At 39.7% G+C, this 22,026-nt stretch overlaps 1 long non-coding RNA gene across 2 annotated transcripts in view; it reads right to left on the reverse strand.

The window, feature by feature from the left end:
* LOC145965460 (uncharacterized) overlaps window positions 1–22,026 on the reverse strand; it is a 142,786-nt gene that overhangs the window by 46,664 nt on the left and 74,096 nt on the right. For both annotated transcript variants that reach the window (XR_014436718.1, XR_014436719.1), the window contains exon 6: window positions 11,154–11,235. This is a non-coding gene — a long non-coding RNA (uncharacterized LOC145965460). The remainder of the gene's footprint in view (window positions 1–11,153; window positions 11,236–22,026) is intronic.

The raw sequence follows: 22,026 nt of genomic DNA on the forward strand, positions 1-22,026 counted from the left end.
AGTGCTTAGTATCGACGAGTCCACCCCCTCCCTCTCTCTCTCTTCTGACCGTCCTAATGAATCTTTACACAGGGACACCAGGTACAAGGTGTGCGAGCCGCACACTGCGACAAGATAGTCCTCGTTCGCTCGCCCGGCTGTCTCTGCCAACCGCGTTCAACCTCCTCCTCTTCCTCGCCTACTTCTAATACATCCCCCTTCGCGTAAAAGTACATGTGTAACGCGCCATTCGGAGCGAGGGGACACTCTTCCTCCTCCCTCCTCCTCTCGCCGTGTTTTCTAACGTGTCTCCGATTCACCAGGCACCCTCTTTCCCTGTCCTCCTCGTCTCCTACGCGTCCACGTGTGGGTGAGCGTGTTTGCGCGCTCGTACGTGACACAAAACGCCGTCCTCCTCCTGTTTTGCATGCGTATCAATGGGGCTTTCCACTCGGTGGAATTGAAAAGCCGTCCCGTGTACGTGTGTACGTCGCCATCGGTGGACGCACTCGCTGTCGCGAATAAACCGGAGTTGTCGTACGACGCGCGCAGTTTTGAGATCGCGAAAAAAGGATACATGCATGCTCGGTTAATGTTTTTCAATCGCAGATAGATTGTCACGAAAGCCTCAATTCTCGAATCGCAAATTGAAATGAGCAAAGTACAAAAAAATGTACAAAAAAATGAGGTTGAATCAACATCGGTGTAAGTGGAATTTTTTTTATTCATTCGATAATATTCCCAGCAAACACCAAATAACAGTTATATAACATTATATAACAGTTATATAACATGTAACAGTTATATTATTGAATGGGAAATTACAACTAACAATTATATAAATGTTACTTGGTGTTTGCTGGGTTGTTAATCAAATCAGCACATGATGTATTCGATTAGTAATGTTGTCGAATTAATAAAATAAATTATATTGATTCAATATTATTTTTTTCAATTTTCCACAGGAAACCTGGCATCCACAGATAATTATTTTTAATTTTTAATTTATCCTTTTTAAAATTCGTAAAGAATCAATAAGTCAACTTCATGTCCAAGAGATAAATTAATTAAATTTGTATCGGCGAGTGCAGGATGAGCCACATGCACTTTGCATGTGAAAGCGAGAGGGGCAGGTGACGGAAGCAAATCATCGAAACTTCGATGAGCAGAATTCGAAAAAAAGAGAGAGAGAGAGAGAGAGAGAGAGAGAGAGGAGAAGACGAGCAGGCAAAACGCGAGCATTAGTCGGGGCAATTACGTATTTAAATGCGGTTCCGGTCATCAGCTGCTGCCCACTTTTCGACAATAATCTCCGGCCGCTGGCTACCACGCGATTTCTCGCCTCGGCTTGATTATGGTTGCCATGTCGAGTAAATAATAATAAATCGGTTCCGTATATCTTCCTGTTTTTTCGACGTTGCCGCCGAAAATAGGCTATTACTTCGACAAATTTCGTTTACATATTTGCAACTGCACATTCGCATTCATTCGCGAAGTAAAGAGTGAAGTAAAGATTCGTGAAGTAAAGAGAGATTTCAAATAGTAAACTTTTATAAAATTTATATTCTTTATAAAGTTCCTTTTATTGTTAAATAGATGTAAAAAATATAAGCAACGATACTTTGCATTTCTTGCTAATGCAGTTAATTAGCAGAGGAGATTGAAATCTCTGCTGCTGATCATCAGGTCTGCGCGTCTTGACAGAAAATAAAATCAAACGGGTTTGATTTATGTAATTAAAACCGATGTTTACTGTTTCCTTTGAGAATCATAAATTCAATTGGTTTGAAAAATTTGTTGAAATTATAATATTCAAGATATGATAAGCTCAGGAAATGATATCACGCATTTTTCGATCGATCTCTTCAACACTTTCCGAACAAGGTTTGCGAAAGCAATCAACTCTCCGTTTCTATTGGTGAATACACTTGTGTTTTCGCGATAAATGTTTGAAAATCTCTAGTTATTTTCTTACGAATTTATGGCCCATGCAAAAAATAAATATACATGATTATGAAATGTTAGATTGTATCGTGATTATTTAAGAAATGCACGCAAAGAAAGAGAGGAATACGCGTTTAATACGTACTTTCGGAGGTGCATGCTTCAGTTGGACTAATTTGTAAAAGTAAGTATGAGATATTCGAACCGAAAAAGAGATAGAAAGAGAGAGATTCGAGAGACGTTATGTTAAAACGGGGGCTGCTTGGCTTGCTATCGGGAAGCGTATATCTAACAGGCTCGATTCTCTTCCTATCCGAGTAAGGAAGAAGTATCTTGCGCTAAAAGAAAGAGGGAAAAAGAGGGAGAGAGCCAAGATGAAAAACCGATAGCCCACTCGTGAGATGAATCATCCTGACTGTTATTTTCTGAGGGTGGACCGCGCGTGTCGGGACAGATAATTCTCCTCCCGCACTGTCCATTATTTGTGACATCAAATTTCCGCATCGAAGCGAAGTTAAATCGTGGAAATGGCAAGCTCTTTCAAATCTTATTCAAATGTGTGCGCGTGTAAATGAAATATAGTTATTTTCTTGTAATATTTTCCCATTTTAAAGACGAAAAAAGAGAGAAAGAGGGACCATGTATATTATATATTATTGATAAATTATTTTAAAAGAGTAACATTATATTGCCTAATGTTGAATCGTCTTCATAAATTAATTATGATATATAAATTATAAATAATTCTATTGTGAGCCAAAAATATCCACGTTATTATTCATAAATTATTTCAAAAGAATAAAACAGAGCCTATATATCTAATCTAAAATCATTCATTATACGGTACATGAATTCTAAAATGATTATATTATTAGGTGATTACGTAATATTGATATAAATAGACTACAACACACCATCGTCATCGAATTGACTAACAATATGAAGATAGAAGATCAAGAGAAAAGTTCGCGAGTAAGAGACAGAATTTTATTAAATAAATCCTCTCGAGTTGCTCAAACAATTCCAAAGTCGTGGGAGCAATTTGTGCGTATGTTCCCAGCGAAAGCAACGAATCCGTCGGCGCTCGAGGAGAGACAGCCGATGAGCGAAAGAAACGAGAGGCTGACGATAGCGTGTCCGACGTGCGTTTAAATGTTGCTGCCTCGAGACAGGACCCCTGGAGAACGAGCTAATTATGAAATTATGATAATTCCCGCGTGGTCGTCGTTCCGCGTCGACTGCTCTTCGTCATCGATGCCGCAACAGACTTCCTTAGCGTTCATTTTCGCCTCTAAAAGAAGAAAGAAGAATCGACGCGGTCGTAAAAATGCGCCGGAAGCTCGTCGGTTTGCGACTTGTCGAAATTTCTTCTCCCCACGTTTGATCCTGATTTTTAATTTAATTTTCTACTTTAATTAATCGATAAAATAAAAGTATATATAAAATGACAATTTACTGAATAAAGAGTTAAAAATATATAAATAAATTCTGTATAAATAATAAATATTTATATTTTTCAAATCTTTTATTCAGTAAATTATTTTATACATATAAAATATATATAAAATGACAATTTACTGAATAAAGAATAAAAAATATATAAATAAATTCTGAATAAATAATAAATATTTATTTGAAAAGAGATTGATTCAAATATACTTCTCAATAAAAATGAAGATACAATAATTTTCGAGCAAAATAAATAAGATTTCGTTCAAGATCTGATTCTTTCATCAAGAAGAGAGAAAAAAGAAAGAGAGAGAGAGAAAGAAAAGGAAGACCGCGAGGAGAGGAAAGGACATTTCAATCGAGAAGCAGGAGGCGTGACACATTATGGAAAATTTAGACAAGCCGACACACATTTTGCGGCATACATCATTTCCCCTCTCGAGTCGCGGATAAAAATAACAGCAGGACACAGCGCGGATGCGTCGAGCTCGCGTGACCGTCGGTCTCGGCTGGCTAACTCCGCGCCATCCTGACTTCTTCAACCTCCACCACCCGCCTCTCTCCACCTCACCCTATCCGGCAGCCACTCAGCCTTGGCTTTCTCGTTGTTCCGAGCCATTCTACGATTCGCCATTCCGCCTTACGTCTACCTAACCGCGACGAAACCTGGCGACTTTCACGAGCTCGCGTATCCTGGTATCCGCCATGAAAATTTCGTAAAGACTCGAGTCGAAATTTTGCTAATTTTATCCTCAATTTTCTCATAAAAAAAAGGTAATTTTTCTCTCATAGAGATTTTCCCATAGAAATTTCCTCACACATAGTTTATAGATAATTAAATTTAGGGGAATTTTTTTTTTGAATTTTATTCTTTGAACAGTTTCCTATTTATTGTTAGAGAAATTTTGGGCAAAACTACAAGAGAGTTAAGTAGTTTCGAAATTATTAAAATAAATATCAGATTAAAAATTTCAATCGAAGGCGAGGGAGCCAATCCCGACTCGAGAAGGTCTTGGGAAGACAAGCTGAAGGAGACGACTCGTGCGCACGATTTAAAGCATTTCGCGATCTTTCCGGCTTCTGCTACCCTCCCGCCTTTCCCGTCTACCTCTTGGACTAGCCACGGACGAGATGGGCGATGCAAACACGCGGAAATGGACATGCACCACGCTCAACAGCCCTCGTCTTCGTCCTTCTCCTTCCCACCCTTCCCATCGCGCGCTTTCCTTCCTCCTCTCCCCCTCTCTCCCTCGGCCTCTCCCTCTTTCTCCGCGCATTATGTAAAGCGCGACGGTTTATTTCGGCACGAGAGCCACGTCTAGGCTTATCAGATTGCGTGCTCACGAGCCACCAGGCCGAGTCGTACGATGTAGGCCAGCTCGGCCCTGGCTGACCATACCGTCGTCGTCGTCGTCGTCGTCGTCCTCGTCGTTGTTGCCGTCAGTCGTGCTCACCTTAGGCGATTAAGCGCCCAAAGAGCATTTTTCAAACGTCCCTCGGTACCGAGCGCGAATGATCGATGGGCGTCGTCGATCTCGAGCCTCGGGCTCGAGAATTTCAGGAAACGAGCCGACGTCCGCTCGTTCCTTTCAAGCGTCCCAGCGAGAAATAATAATTTTTACACACTTGCAGGTATTGTTCAAAAATTACCGCCATGATTTATATTTCAAGTCGAGTGAGAAGAGGATTAAAAAAAAAAAGAGAAAAAAGACAGACCCTCCGCGAAGGAGGCCCGCAATAAAAGCGAACCGAGCTGGTTGCGGTTGGAAGAACCAACAAACGCGTTTACAGCCGGCGCTTTGTATATCCGCTCCGCCGCAAAATCGTTCGCGCTGCCTATCATTTCCATATTATTACGGCTCCTCACCTGTTCCCCGGATATACCTCGAAGGGCCTCGTGGCATATATCGCTCGCGGCGATATATGCCTCGGACTTTGTTCCTCCAGCGATCCCGGGCGATGCCGCGAACCCGCTACGATTTTGCAGCGAGATTATCTTAACCGCTTCCTGACATGCACGATGACCGCTTAATAACGACAAAACAAGAGATACATCTATCGTCCGGGCGTCCCGCGTGTCGCGTGTGAGCCTTTGTACCTTCAATTTTGCTCCTCCATGTTTTTAGTGTCATCTGATAATTAATGCATGAAACTATTTTGATAATACATATGCGTATGTTTGTTTGCGGATCGGTATTTCTATCATTAGTGTCACATCGTACGACTAGTGAATAAGATGGTAAATGATATAAAATAATATGAACGATATTTATTCCTCATTTTGAAATATCTGATTCTAAAAATGTCTATAAAAATTCAGAATATTAGTTTTCTTATCTTGGTTCTATTTGATTAATCCAGAGCTTCAATGAAAATTAGGTATCGATCAATAAACCTATTTGATCCGTTGCAAATTTCTCCATCTGATAAAAGTGTTTTAAATATTCTGCTTGATTCTAATGTGAAATGGAAATTCAGAAAGAATTTTGAGAAAACGAAGAAAGAAATGAAATCCGTTTTTAGAATTTTTGAAACATTACTTCTGATCTGAATCTCTACAAATTTCTCCCAGAATCTTTATGATTCTTTATGATTCTTTCGAAATCAAGCTAAATTGTAAATTTCAATCGAATCTCAGAAATTTTTCAAATAATAGATAGTAATAAACATGCTAATGTGAAACGAAAATTGAGAAAGAATTTTAGAAAAACAAAGAAAACAAATGAAATCTATTTTTATAATTTTCAAATATTATATTTTTGATCTGAATTTCTTAACCGGAATCTTTCGAAATTCTTTCTTTATAATTCTTTCGAAATCAAACTGAATTTTAATCAGATCCTAGACATTTTTCTGTGGAAAGATATGATAACAAATGCACAATGTCAAACGCGAATAAACAATATGATAAAAATGAAACAAATAAAAATCTGATTCTACCTTCATAAAAAATTCAAAATATTTAATTGACATCTTGGTTCTATTTAATCAAATAAATCAATTTAGAGTTTCAATGAAAACTAGATATCAACCAATCCTTATTAAGCTATTGCAAATTTCTGATAAAATAGCTTTAAATATTCTATTCGATTAAAATATAAAATGAAAATCGAAAAAGGTTTTGGGAAAACATTAAAGAAAGCAAATAGAATCTACTTTTAAAATGTCTACACTTCATTTTGAATCATTACATTTCTGTCTTAAATTTCCACAGATTCCTCAATCAAAATCCTTATGATTCCTTCGAAATCAAACTAAATTTCCATCAGATCCCAGAAATTTTTCTGTGGGAAGATATAATAACAAGAAACAGATGCATGTCACACACGAATAAATATGATAAAATATGAAACAAATAAAAATCTGATTCTATCTTTATAAAAAATTCAAAATATTTAATTGACATCTTGGCTCTATTTAATCAAATAAATCAATTCAAAGTTTCAATGAAAACTAGATATCAACCAATCCTTATTAAACTATTGCAAATTTCTCTATCCGATAAAATATTCTGTTCGCTTAAAATGGAAATTGAGAAAGAATTTTGGGAAAACAAGAAAGCAAATCTACTTTTAAAATTTCTACACTTCATTTTGAATCATTACACTTCTGACTTGAATCTCCACAGATTCCTCAATCAAAATCCTTATGAATCCTTCGAAATCAAACTAAATTTCCATCAGATCCCAGAAATTTTTCTGTGGGAAGATATATGTAATAACAAGAAACAAATGCATGTCACACGCGAATAAATATGATAAAATATGAAACAAATAAAAATCTGATTCTACCTTCATAAAAAATTCAAAATATTTAATTGACATCTTGGCTCTATTTAATCAAATAAATCAATTCCGAGTTTCAATGAAAACTAGATATCAACCAATCCTCATTGAGCTATTGCAAATTTCTCTATCTGATAAAATATTCTGTTCGATTAAAATGGAAATTGAGAAAGAATTTTGGGAAAACATTAAAGAAAGCAAATAGAATCTATCTTTAATCTAATCGTTTAAAATTGCTACACTTCATTTTGAATCATTACACTTCTGACTTGAATCTCCACAGATTTCTCAATCAGAATCCTTATGATTCCTTCGAAATCAAACTAAATTTCCAGAAATTTTCCTATACAAGGAAGAATACAATGGCAACAAACCAACGAACAAACATTGCACGTCATCCGCGAACGGGCGACGCGATAAAAATATGCATGGAACTCTCTCCTTCTCTCTTTCTCTCTCTCGAATTTCCACATTTTCCAGCTCCAGTCGACGACAACGTCGATGCGGCGCCTTGTCCGTTCCATTATCGGACGGGAAAAAGGTATTCGCTCGACGGCTCGGCGATCCTGTTGCGTCGCAAAATCGGAGCGCGTTGCGGCGAGACAGTTACATATTATTCGCGCGCAACCTTTCATTACACGTCTTTCCATTCTACTCCACGGGCGTATTATTGGCACGTGTTTCCATTAGCCTTATCGCGCATCCCTATCGGCCGTATAGGTAAGTTCCTCTTTTTATTTCCACCCGCCGTCATTCGTCATGCGACGCACGTCGAAGCGACGCGATCGCCGATTGTGTGCGCGCCAGTATGTTTTATATAAATGTTTCATGGAGAGAGGACGAGGCGGAGAGCGGAAAGAGCGCGCGACGCGGTCGCGCTGGAATGTCTGGACATTCCTCGCGACTTTCTTCGCCATCAAGTGATAAAATTCAAAACGCAGCCTTAATGAATCTCGATTTTAAGCGTCTCAAAACGATGCTCGCGTTGCTTCGTAAGTTGCCATGAGTACAATCGGTGCAAGACGCTCTCCAAAAGTTGCACTTATCATCAAAATAACACGATTGTTACTTAAAATGTCTATCGATAATTTTGATTAATTTAATAGAGGGTTAACGACCGATACCTGCAACCCTTTTGTCGAAATCACGAATAATGTGGACTTTTTAGCGAGAAGGAAGGCATCGATATCTTACCTTAACTGGCAGACCTGGACGCGCGAGATGAAAAAAAGGCGCCCTGCTTGAGAGACAGAGACAGAGGGGGGACCTTATTTAAATAATAACGTCGGTGGCTGCGACTTTTAAGAGCTGCCTGTCCCATTCCGCCTTACATGGCATGACAAGATTAGATAAAATGTCCTGCAGCGAGGCCCGAGAGCGGAGGCCGGCGCGTTTCGCTTATATCACTTCGAAAAGGCACTTTATTCCTTATTCAAATTAGTTAAGGCTGCTTTGAATACAAGCGGGGCGTGCGCGCCAGCACCGCTCAAATATCGGCCGGCGGCATTAAAATACAAAAGGATTTTCGGAACGAGCGAATTCAGGACGCGTCCCGGCGACGGCTTCCGGAGGAAATCTGCCAGCTCGCTTTCACCCCCGGCGCTCGCTTCGCGAGCATTTATCTCGCTTCGTATTCGATTAAGAATTAGTTTCCCTCCTCCTCCCTTCGTACGATTCTGTAGATCGGAATAAGTATTAAATTCAAATTAACATTTCAGAGATCGAAATCCGTAATTTTTTATGAAATTTATTTAAAAGAGGCAAGATTGTTTCCTCTAGAAAATAATAAGGAGCTTGAAATCTCCTTTGTTGCCTAGAAATAATAATTAAATATTTAAGAAAAATATATACACATTTTTGAAGATTTCTCATAAAGTAAATATTGCAAATATTTTTTCGAAACCGTAATTTTTTTATGAAGAAATTTATTTAAAAGAGGGAAGATTATTCCCTCTAGAAAATAATAAGAAGCTTAAAATCTCCTTTATTGCCTAGAAATAATAATTAAATATTTAAGAAAAATATATACACATTTTTGAAGATTTCTCATAAAGTAAATATTGCAAATATTTTTTCGAAACCGTAATTTTTTTATGAAGAAATTTATTTAAAAGAGGGAAGATTATTCTCTCTAGAAAATAACAAGGAGCTTGAAATCTCCTTTGTTGCCTAGAAATAATAATTAAATATTTAAGAAAATTATATACACATTTTTGAAGATTTCTCATAAACAATTGCAAATATTTTTTCGAAACCGTAATTTTTTTATGAAGAAATTTATTTAAAAGAGGAAAGATTATTCTTTCTAGAAAATAATAAGGAGCTTGAAATCTCCTTGTGTTGCCTAGAAATAATAATTAAATATTTAAGAAAAATATATACACATTTTTGAAAATTTCTCATAAACAATTGCAAATATTTTTTTGAAACCGGAATTTTTTATGAAGAAAGTTATTTGAAAAAGGGAAGATTATTCTCTCTAGAAAATAATAAGAAGCATGAACTTTCCTCGTGTTACCTAGAAATAATAATTAAATATTTAAGAAGAATATGTATATCTTGAAGATTTCTCACAAAGCAAACAATTGATCTTGTTTTCAAAATCGAGATTTTTTCATGGAAGAATTTATTTAAAAGAGGAAAGATTCTTCTAGGAAATAATAAGGTGCATAAACTCTCCTTGTGTTGCATAGAAATGATGATTAAATATTTAAGAAAAACAAATGTATACTCTTGAAGATTTCCCACAAAACAGGCATGAAATTAAAAATACTTTTAAAGTAATCTTTACCAAATCTCTTGTCTCACTTGCAGAGAATAAAATCCCCTTATTATTTAAAATAATTTCAAAGTATATCGCGGACAAAGGCGTGAATAATTCTCAATTAACAATAGATGTCGAGTTATATTAAAGCGGCTCGTAAAACACAAATAAAGTCCCAATTAACCGAGCACGGTTCCCATGATCGCTCGGTGGTCAGTGGATATTTTCCAAAGAACAGAGCATAAGAACACGAGGCCAAAAAGCTTAATTAAAATTCCCACATTTTCTCGCAATCTTTTATTCACGATCATCATTATGCGGCGTGAAATGTCCTTCAGGCTTCGCCAGGCTCACGACACGCAACGAGATTTTGGATCGTCGTTGAAAACAAGGTTGGAGCAGGGAAACAAGAAAGAGAGACCTTGGATCTCTCTCCAATGGATCCACGATTTTCCCTGAGCGGGGGCGAGGTTCGATCGGCCCTAATGAGGCCCACAATCTCTCTCTCTCTCTTTCTCTCTTGTATGGACGAGAGTTGCCACATAGGAAGAATGCATTGCATGCCGTCGTTTAAACGCACGGAAACGCTCCTTATCAGATAGCATTCGGCTTCAAACCGTTCCTCGGTACCGCTTTCGGAAACGGCCGACATTACGTATGGTAATTTTCTAATTGCTTTATTTCAATCGCGAAGCCCGAAGGAATTAGAATCGCTCTTGTCTCTTAAAAATCGCGGTTATAGAAAAATTTCTTCTCTTCAAGCGATATATATTATATATATATATGACATTAATAATAATATATAATAATAATATATTAATAATATAATTAATATTAATAATATTAATATTAATAATTAATAATAATATATTTATAAATAATATATGATAAATTAATATTAATAATAATATATAATAATATATTAATAATATAATATTAATATTAATAATTAATAATAATACATAATAATAATATATTATAAATTAATATTAATAATAATATATAATAATAATATATTAATAATATAATATTAATAATAATTTTTAATATAATATTAATAATAATATATAATGATAATCGAACGTGCGAAATAAAACGAGATTAATAGGAAAGCAATCTAATTTAATTAACGGTTAATTAGACGCCGCAGGAATCGAAGCGAGCTGACCGTCCGTCGCGTGTTGCGATCGGAGAATCTTTTTTTTTTTTCATTATTAGTGCAACAATCATACCTGGTTCCGCTCGGTTCCACTCGATGGCCGTACACGTTACACTTGTGCGCCTGCGATCTGCCGTGCGTATGCGCCTCGTATCCTGTAACCACACGAATACAGACATCATATTTTTTCGCTTGCGTTTCGCGAAAGCGCGCATTTCATCCTTAATTACTACCGCGCAATAAAGTCTAACTTTATCGTGTGCACGTGTGTGCAGCTTCTCTCAAATGGCCGCATCGCGAGAGACCCGTAGCTTGATTTGCTTTCTCAATTTTACTTTCCCTTTTAGAAGGTGAATGAGAAACGATGACGATTAAATGTCATTAAAAAGGGGGTAGATCTCGACCCCCGTCCTCCCCGGTCTCCTCGCTGTCGGCGGAATTGACACGTAAGAGGACAAAAAAAAGGAAGACGAAGAAACGTCGCTTTTCCATGCGCGACTAAAGAGCCAATCGGCGCCTTCGCTTGACCGGATTGCTTGAATTATGGATGGCCATCCTCTTTGTCGGGGGTCGCGAGATTCCGGACGATCACACGCGACTGATAATTCGCGCGCCTTCGGGACCCTTCAGGCTCATCACCCTCCCACCCCCTCTTGAGAGAGAGAGAGAGAGAGAGCCTGTCGGGCGTGGGTGACGCAGGAATAAGACGGAGAGGGTTTCGCGAGGGGCGGGGGAAGGGGGGTGAGGGGCTTCGCGCACCGTGGGAGATTTTCGAGAACGATTGTCGGGAATGCCACTCTCGCATGGCTCGTTCCCCGAGACGGGAACGGCAGCGAGAAGGGAGGACGTCCGCCCGCGCTCGACGTCTCTCCGCTTCTGAGAAACGTCACTTACGAAGCTGGGCCCTGTCTGCCTGACGCTACCGAGTCGAGCGTACCGAGTTACTGCTCGACAATAAAGACGAGCATCGCCTCCCCCCCCTCCCTCCTCCCACCCTCGCCACCTCTTCGTTCTCCTGGGAGATGCAGTTGCTCGCGTGACGTCATTAAGAGCGAGCTGCGCTTCTAAACATCAAGTAAATTTTAGTGCAAATGGCATAAGAATCTGTCAAATTCAAAATTAACTCGTTTGTTTAAAATTAATCTTGAAGAAGGAAAAAAAATAATTAATAAGAATCTAATCATCCCTTATTATGATTAGAGATAATATGAATGTAAATAATTTAATTATCATAAAGATAAATTTGTACCGTTTATCATTCCATGAATTAAAATAAAAAAATAATAATAATGATTGGTGTAATTTTATAATATAATAAAATAATTTTATAATAAATAATTCTATAAAATAATTATATAATAATTATATAATTATAAAATAATTTTATAAAATAATTATATAATAAATTTATAATATAATAAAATAATAATTAAGTGTGTAATTTGATAACATAAGATAAATAAAAAATCTTTGATTAATCTTATAGAAAAGAAAAGCTCTTTTTCTATAGCAAAAGGAATAAGTGATACGATTATAATTACGTTTGCAATTATATTTGACTCTATCATTGGAGGAGGAGAGAGAGAGATGGAGGGTCTGAAGCATCGCATACATTTTGCGGAATTATATAGTCATACACACGGAGATAACAGCCGAATGGCCTTTGAAATTTAAGGCTATTCGTGTAGGAACGCGTTCGTTCGAGGGAGCTTACATTTCTAAACTGCATCTTTGCATGGATCTTGTCATCCTCCCTCCCCCCGGCAGCGATTACCATCAACCGACACGTTAATGCATACCCGTTTCTTCCCGTTTGTAGGTGGACATGATGTCCACCGTGACACATCGGGAAAATGTATTTACCATTTTCGTTATCTCGACTCATCTTCTGCGCGCGTTTTAACGTTATAGGCCGGGGCGGACATTCGCGTATAAATTGCCGACGACCTTGATGCCACCTTGTAAAGCGACAAATAACGATGCGATCGATTATTCTTAGGCTCGCGAATTAAAATATAGCCGCACACGCCAGAGCCACTCATTTTGGCGAGCGTCATTAATTGTGACTATTGAAGCTCGATTCCGACAGTTATTTATAATTTCTATTTATAATTTCTATCTATAATTTCAATAAAAAGTTATCATTTTATACGTTTTATTTTTTATCTTTATATCCGTATTTTTCATAAAGTAATTTACACGATAAAAAAATAAATTTAAATTATATAAATAAATTATTAAATTATATATACAGGGTGTTTCTTAATAAGTACGAAAAATTTTAGGAGATGATTACACTCCTCAATTTACATTCCTCCAAAAATGGGGGTAAAAATTAGGTTTTTATTTTTTTCTCAAATTTGAAACAAGTTAAAGAAATGAAATTAGGTGGATATTTTCCATTAGTAAAAAGGTTATTTATTAATATCTCTTTCAGCCTCTCGTATTGTTATAAGGGGATGAAACTAGCAACCCCTATTGAATTTTTTATTACAACTTTTTAATGTTTACATGAAAAACCCCCTTAATTTTCGACAAAGAATCATCTCCTAAAATTTTTCGCACTTATTAAGAAACACCCTGTATAAAGTAAAATTCTCATATATCTATTTAATAATAAAATTTTCTTCCTATAAATTTTTTTTAATGCATAAACATATATAATTCTTATAAAAAAAATCCATAGATATTTCAAAGAGAGAGAGAAAGGTGAATCTTATTGCAAATTCATATTAATTAAAATTATTTTTTAAAAATTATTTATTTTCAATTAAATATTAATTTTTTTTGCAATGAAACGTTAAATGTTAATTGTAAGAGACGCGAGGCGAGAAACGAAAGCCGCGTTTAAAACGCCGCTTCGCAATTATTTGCAACAAACCGAATGCAAGCGGATGCCATTTTCACGTGCGCGACGCGCACGAGGTAACGTTGAATGAAATCACGCAATGAGATTTCCTCGTTAGCGTCCGCGCCATTCACCAATTTAGCAACGTTTGCGCCGTTAACACAAGTTCTTACGTTAGAGAAGGTTTGTGCAATTACGGCGATTAATAATTGCGCGTCCGTTGTGTGGAAATGGTTTCCTCGCGAGCGAGAGCGAGAACGTCGGAGGGGCTAATTTTCAATTTTTAATTCGCCTGTTTACTCTCGCGTCTGTTCTCTCTCTCTCTCTCTCATTTTATTTTCTTTTTTTTTTAATTGTTTTAAGCGAACGTTGTTAAGTAACCGCGCGCGAGCCTCATGGAAATTTATGGTAATCCACGACCGGTAATTACGCTCGTAATCAATTCTCGGGACTATCGTGCCTCGCCGTCTTCAGGACTCCGTCTGGCCGTTTCTCGAAATGTAAGCATCACCGGCCGCCATTATTCCGTTCGTGCGGACGCGAGGAGCGTGATAATTAATTTTTGAAGGAGAAGCTTTCGGTCGAAATCTCGCAATTAATTTCTCCCGCGTGCGATTCGCGTCTGAAACCTCCTGGAACCTCGGCTTCTCGGAGCAACATCGAGGATGCCGGGCTGGAATCCGGGAAAGAAAGCGGCGGCAAATTAGCAAGGCAGATAGGCCACGGCTCGACTGGCAGCGAGGTACAAAAAGCTCCGGCAATTTGCCAATCAAGGATCACGGAGGCGCGAAGCGCCTCGCATACCGTCGACGAGCAACCGGGGGGACAAAAGGTGCTAACTCAGACAAGACAGGAGTTGAGAGGTCGGTTCCCCAAGAGCGCCGATCCCCGTCGTATATTCTCGCTCGTCCAGGTGATTCCCTGAGGAATTCGCGGAATGAAGAGGCTCCCGCGCGATAAAAAGGACTCTAATTCACCCCGAGAATTCTCCCTTGTCAGGAACCCGGCCGAGGTAATCGTCCGCCAGCCTCGAGATCGAAGATCGCGCGATCGGAGGATGCGAAATTATTTCGGAGCATTATTGGACTCCGAGATATATCGGGTGTACAAAGTCCTCGGAGGAAGAGGAAGGAGCCTTCGTCTCGCGCGCGTCCCAATTGATTCGGCATTTAAATTCGGCTAAATGCGAACTCGATGGCGAGATAAACGCGCCTGGTTCGACCTGAGCAAGGTGGGTTTCGCGTTCTCGCACGCACCGATCCGGGGCGTTGATAAGTCCCTCGGAAACAGCCTTCGCCTTCGCGAAAATTCGTGCCACCGGTCACGTGCGAACGCGGCCGTTAATTGAACGATTGACGGCTTTCGTGAGCCGCGATCCTCGATTCCGAATGCAACGTATGGCGGTGGCGTGGAATGCGAAGGAGGGGGAGTAAATTTCGCGAGACGGCTCGTTAAGGGATTGTTCGCGAATTAAACGAAAGGAAAAACGAACTTGTGGAAGTCGCGCCAGGTTTCATCGATCGCCCTCTCGCTTCGTTCGTGTGTCACGATTTCTTAAGACTTGACAGCCTGTTCACTTAATGTCGATTTCGCAGAATTGTCGGTGAATTCGCGAACAAACGTACTCTAAATTAAATGGAATAAAGTGTATTATTATTGAAAAGCAGTGAAGAATCACTCATGGTTTCAAATAAATAAATATAAATAGCAAATCAGTGAAATCTCCCTGAAAAGCCCAAGATTCTTCTCCTATTCTCAATCTCGAATTTTTCATCCAACGTCTGTCTTGATACTTTAAACAGTCAAATTGTTTTATTTAAAATTATTTAATTTATATAACTTTATTTTATTTTATAAATGTATTCTATTAAATAAAATCAATATATTATTTAAAAAGCAGTGAATAGTCACTGATAGTTTCAGTTATAAATCAGTGAAAGACCCAAGATTTTTCTTCTATTCTCAATCTCGAATTTTTCACCCAACATCTGTCTTGATACTTTAAACAGTCAAATTACTTTATTTTAAAACTTAATCTATAATTTTGCTAAAAACTCTTGTTCTTTTAAGGCTCAATCGTTGGTTTCTTGCTTATTTAAGATACAAATAGAAGCTTAAAGCTAATTAAAATTCTCTGGAATCTATAAAAAAATGAACAAATTTCGACACGGGGAGCCAATCAATCACCGTTTCCATCAGTGGAATACTCGTTGATCTCCGATGAAATCCCTTTAATTAATGACATTTCCACCGATTCATCTTGAAAGAACAAGTAAAAAATACGCACACACATGTGTACATCAGGTAGGAAGGTACCTTGGAGTAGCTCGTGGACTCGCTCGCGATAAAAACGTGTGACGCGACGTCCGTTGGCTGGAATCGCGGCCTGACCGGAGGAGGAAGCGCTCCTCTTCGGGGTGGTGAGTGGCCGCAGGGCACTCTCTTTCTCTCTCCAAAAGTCTCTAGCACTCGCACACTGTCCGTTCGTTCTCCCCAAGCCCAAGTGCCAGGAAGCAACGACCGGGAACGGAGGCAGCGGCGGCGGCGGCGGCGGCTCGGGTTCAACCGAAGTTAGCATCTGCTCTCTGGGCCTCGTAATATGCGTGCTCGATATCACGGCGCGGGATCTGAGATGCGTGGCGGCGATATCACGCACTCGTGCACGCGTCTCCTCACCGGCTCGGCTCGGCTCGGCCTGGCCCGGCGCCCCCTCGCCCTCTCCTTCTCGCGACCCGTCTCTTCCGCTATCCTTACGCGTCCTCCCGGCTCGTCCAGGAAGCGAAGAAGCCGGGAGACTCCCGTGGAAACCGCCGCGGCCGAGGATCCGTCTCGTTCGAGACGCGATTTACTTTTTCCGAGTGGCGGTCGATCGATAAATCACGGGGGACGTTGGGCCCCGGTGATCGTGGGATACTACGGCAAGTGTGCACGTATGCGTGTGTGCGTGCGTTAATTAGTAACGGTCTTACCGAAGGGCCCGCTGGCCGGTCGGGTACACCGCGGGTTCCCCGGTCCCCCTTCTCGCCCCACTTCCGCCGCGAATACATTATCGGGGTGGCTGTTTTTTGTCGCGACGTTTCATTAAGGAACACGCGGCACCGTCGCTTCCTTCTTCCCTCCCCCTCCCCTTCCGCAACCTCTTTTCGAACCGCCCGAATTCGGCTTCTCCTCCGTCATCCTCCTCGCCTCTTGCAAATCAATCCGCTTCCTCGAAACGGTTGTCCCACAATTTGAATATTAACGTTTAATTGCGCGTTTAAAGTTGAACAAAATAAGGGAGACTTGTTTCAAGTAAAAATCCGCACTAGAGGTAACCGATACATCTGTGTTCGCTACAATAATTAAGCTGGATCAAATAAAACACCAGATAAAATAAAACCCCAAATAGAACCCCAAATAAAACCCCAAATAGAACCCCAAATAAAACCCCAAATAGAACCCCAAATAGAACCCCAATGGGCGAGAAGAGATTCCTATAGGCGGATGAATAAATATCGCGAGCAATAAAAAATGGCCAAGCTTCGCTACTGCTGGATTATGGTAAAAATAGAGACGAGAAGATGAAGACTGGCTACCGTGCACGCGGAGCAGCCACATAGTGATCTAAACGCTCGATCAATTCCACTTAGACCGTCATATTTCTTCCGACGGTTTATCCCGCCGCCGATCTGCCTGGCCTGTTACATTTAGTCCCTCGCATTTATCACGTTGTTTCTACATCTTGTCTGTCACTCGTCTTCTCCTTAAGCGCATTCTACAACGTGTATAGACTCATGACGGTAAATCAGTATCGTCAAACATCTCGACGGCCGGATCTCGAATTAACTTTCGACTCGGAATGATCGAGCGCTAATTATTTAGAATAATGACTGTCGCAGTGTTACACATCGTTCTTGGAGATAACGAGTTTACTCTGGGAATTGGAACAAACAGCATCATTCAATGGCAGGATATCGCTGATCATCAAAGCATCGCCAAAGCTTCGTTCAAGAGATACCAACCTCAAGTTTATCGAAATTCTAGAGTGACTGTCAATGACTTTGATGAAAAGGAAATTGGCAACTAAATTTTTCGCCGAATCGACGTTTTCTTTCTACTTTCAATCTAAACTTCCAAGCCAACATCTACTTGGACGCTTTAAACAGCCAAATCACTCCTGTTTGAAAGCTTCTTCTTGACACTTTTAAATGCAAAACTGTTGGCTTACCGTCTATAAAATGAGATATTCCTCAATTCCTGCACAATTAAACCTATCGAAATCCTCTAGACTATAAAACGTGAGAAAATGGAGGCCGAAGACGAGACGAGAGAAAAATTCCGACTCAGGCGAGAGGGCAATCTGATCGTTTGTCGTTCTCGGATTACTCGCGTTTCGGATCCCTGAAGGCCTGGAACGCGTTCTCGAGCGTACCCCGTGTATGTACACACATGCAGAAAAATATCTCACACGGTATGCGGCGGAAGCGAGCGCAGCGCGCGATAGGAGCGCAGCGCGCGCCCGCGTTCCCCTGTTATTAGGGACAATTTCCAATTGACCGCAGGCTACCATCGCACGAGGTGGACGGCGAACGCGTACACATGCCTGCAGAAACGAGCCTCTTCTTCGGTCCTGAGCGCTGGTGTCCGAGACTTGACACCGTGATGATCAGCGGAGCAACAGCTCCGCGATAAGATTGTTGCAGATTGTTACGAAAGACTATCTCCCTCTCCTTTTTTTGATATGTTTAACGCGTCCTATTTCGAATTTTTTGTGACTTTTTTATGTTTGTTATTGTTGAAAATAATAATTTTATTTATATTGTATAGTATAATATATATTAATAATATATTATATCATATATATTATATAATATATATATTATATTATATGTAGCAGATATTATAGTTATTTATAATATACTTTAATATTTATAAGATTGTAAAAATTATTATTACATATAGAAAAATAATATAACGTTCAAAATATTTTACAAAATAGAAACAAATGAAAAGACACTAATTTTATAATGTGATAAGATAAAGAGTTCTTATTTCAGATGTACATGTGCATATTTATTTTATATTCTCATTGCATTCTCGTTTTCTTCTTTACGATATATATTTATTTTTGATTTACGTTAATAATTAATTTTATAATATTTAATTTTATCATTTAATTCTTTGTTTGTATATTAGCACAATGGCTATAATTAAGTGCTTATTAAGCTCATATTATAATGAGAGAAAATTACATATCTCGACACAAGAACGCTTAAGAAATAGATCCCTATATCGCATAGAATCAATATATGATTTTAAAAATATTTTATGTTATACATTTATAACAATGGAAATATCAAATCGCCCAAACGAAAAATTCAGCATGAAATTTATGTATTAATATTCGAGTTAAATTTAAAAAAAATTTAAATCAACATGAAAATGTCACTAATTAAAATAGTGACACAAGTTTTCATCAAAGAATCAAAGTTAGAATATTCTAATTATTAGGGAATATTAACTGATCTTCAGTGAAAACACTCGCACTTTGCTCCTCCGTCTTATGTATATTTATTATAGCAACAAAATTTCACGGAAAGATCAGTAATAATTGTGTATATTAGCAAGATGTATCTTTTAAAGTTTTTCCTATTTATTTCACATTGTTATTTTCTAATCCTTTTACTGAAATTTCATTGATTTGCAGTGCTATACCTTCAACTGAAATCATCAACGACTATTTACTGTATTTAACGACAATATATTGATTCCATAACCGACTTTCGAAGAATATATATTATATAAGAAGAATTAATTCTTAATTTAATCTTATATTTCTCTCTCCTCAAGTTGACAAAATTTATTTAACAATTTTCAAGCACCTATCTCGTATTCAGATGCAATCATTTAATGCTCCTTGCGTAATAACATTGACATTTCTTCTCATACAATAAATAAAATAAAATTTTTTTTCTGAATCCTCCAAACAATCTTCGCCAAAGTTCCCTGGAATTCCTCTGAAATTCTTTCGCCGATCTCTCGGGCGAGGTACTTCCAAACCACACTGTACATCCGCGTATAACGCACAGGCCCCGTGCCCTCCTCCCTCCCGTCCTTCCCTCTCAGACTGCATCACGGGCATATTTTATGATAAGCAGCGTTGCATTTTTGCCACGAGACCCCGCGGGCCGCCGCGGGGCACCGAGGCAGCACTTCCAACTTCCAAGCGTACACGGATCGCGCAAAGGCAGAGAGAGAGAGAGAGAGAGAGAGAGAGAGCGGGGGCGGGGGCGAGGGCGAGGGAGAGGGTGAAGAGGATAAGCGTGCGTCCTGCAAAAAGGAGGAGAGGACGTAGGTAGGGACGCGCACACGTGTGTACACGAGAGGAGGCAGATACCGAGGGGCCCGTGAGAAGGGAGAGGCTCGGACGTATAATCATTGTGATTATCTTGTATTAGGTATTGACTACGGATTTGCATAATGGTACCTACCTAAGGCACCCCTGGCATCGCATCGCATCGCATCGCATCGCATCGCATCGCATCGCATCGCGTCGGTTCGCGTCGTCGTAGAAACGAGCGCACTACCCCCGTGGCTCCATTCAGCCCGCCCCTCCCTCCGAGGAACCGACGACCGCTCCTTCCCCCGTCCCATCCTGACCCTTGCCTCCTGTGGCTTTGCCAGGTTGACGACGACTTTGAAGGAAAGTTGACGCCAACCTCTGGAAACCCTGGTAAGTTCCAAGCTGGCTCGGGGGTGAAATCTACCCTCATCGCGCCTGAATAATTCATTTCTCGGTAAATCATCGATGACAATCATTGACAGCACGAGATGGGGATAATTTATGTCGAAAAATACGAAATATGAATCATGACTACAAGTTTCGCGAAAGATGAACGCTTGACTTGACGGAAGAACGCACAGGACGACGAGGATAACGAAGGATTCGCGATAATGGCCCAGATAGCGTAATGGACAATATCGGTTCGAACTGGACGGTCAATAACGGATAACTCGATAGCGACCGGCTTTAGCGGCGTTTAAAGGTAATACAGAGTTCGTTTTCGCGCACCCGATGTTTAAATCCTTATTCGCGATATACAGCCGGGATGTTAAATTTGAATACATCGTTGATCGATCGGTCCTTTTAGGTGCGCTAACTATAGCCTTCGACGAAGGATCGAGTTTCGTGTAAAAGACGTGCGAGGGAAGCGGATCAGACAACCTTCCTCGGCTACGATAGGAATCGTGCCAACAGGTAGTCATGTTGATACAAAAATGTATCCTAATAAACCCTGCTCAAAGTCTTCCTCCTACTTTTAATCTCAATTTTCTATTGCCATTCGTTTAACAGTCCTTCCCTTGAAACTGTCCAACTTGTATCGAGAGCTCCTCTTTTAAATCTCTAACTGTCTACTCGAGGTATAAAACAGAAGCTCGAATTTTTCCTGCATAAATTAAAATTGAAACAAATAATTTACACAAAAAAAATGGTATTAAAAATAAAAAATCCTTCTTTTTAAATCCATATTACTCAAAGAATCTAAAGCTTCCTCCAAGAGTTGCAACATTATATCGAGTAAAAGTGTCACGATCAAAAGGGGACTTTTTAATATCCCCCCTTTACAAGTCTGGTCGTTAAATATGTCGGTTTTATAATACATCGTCGAAGGTACTTTACATAATCATCAGTAATCACGCATAATTTCATTATCGGTCGCGAATCGCTATACAAATTAAAGATTGCCGGATAATTTACGAGACAATACGCGCGTCTTGTCTCGCGAAGGCAGGACTTTGGTATAAAGTCGTCTGGCCGTGAACGAGACGGCGCGTTCGATGACACGGACGGGCGCGAGAAACGCGGCGGGTTAGGACGAGGGCGGGTTCTAGGTGAGGAGGAGGAGGAGGAGGAGGAGGAGGAACCAGGTGAGACGCGGTTTTCTGCGACGAGCGAGGCATGACGGCCGGGCCAAGCCGAACCAGGGCGAGATAAGCATCGCCTCGATCTGGATCACAAAACGCATCCAGGGTCGTGAATGCACGCACGCACGCACGGAATTACTCTCGTCTCTGGCGTTTTACGCACGACGGGCCCAGCCGAGGAAACACGATGAGG

Source organism: Camponotus vicinus, unplaced genomic scaffold (genome assembly GCF_025532165.1).
Source record: "Camponotus vicinus isolate PSW18456_S1 unplaced genomic scaffold, iyCamVici1.0 SCAF_14, whole genome shotgun sequence".
Classification (NCBI taxonomy): domain Eukaryota; kingdom Metazoa; phylum Arthropoda; class Insecta; order Hymenoptera; family Formicidae; genus Camponotus; species Camponotus vicinus.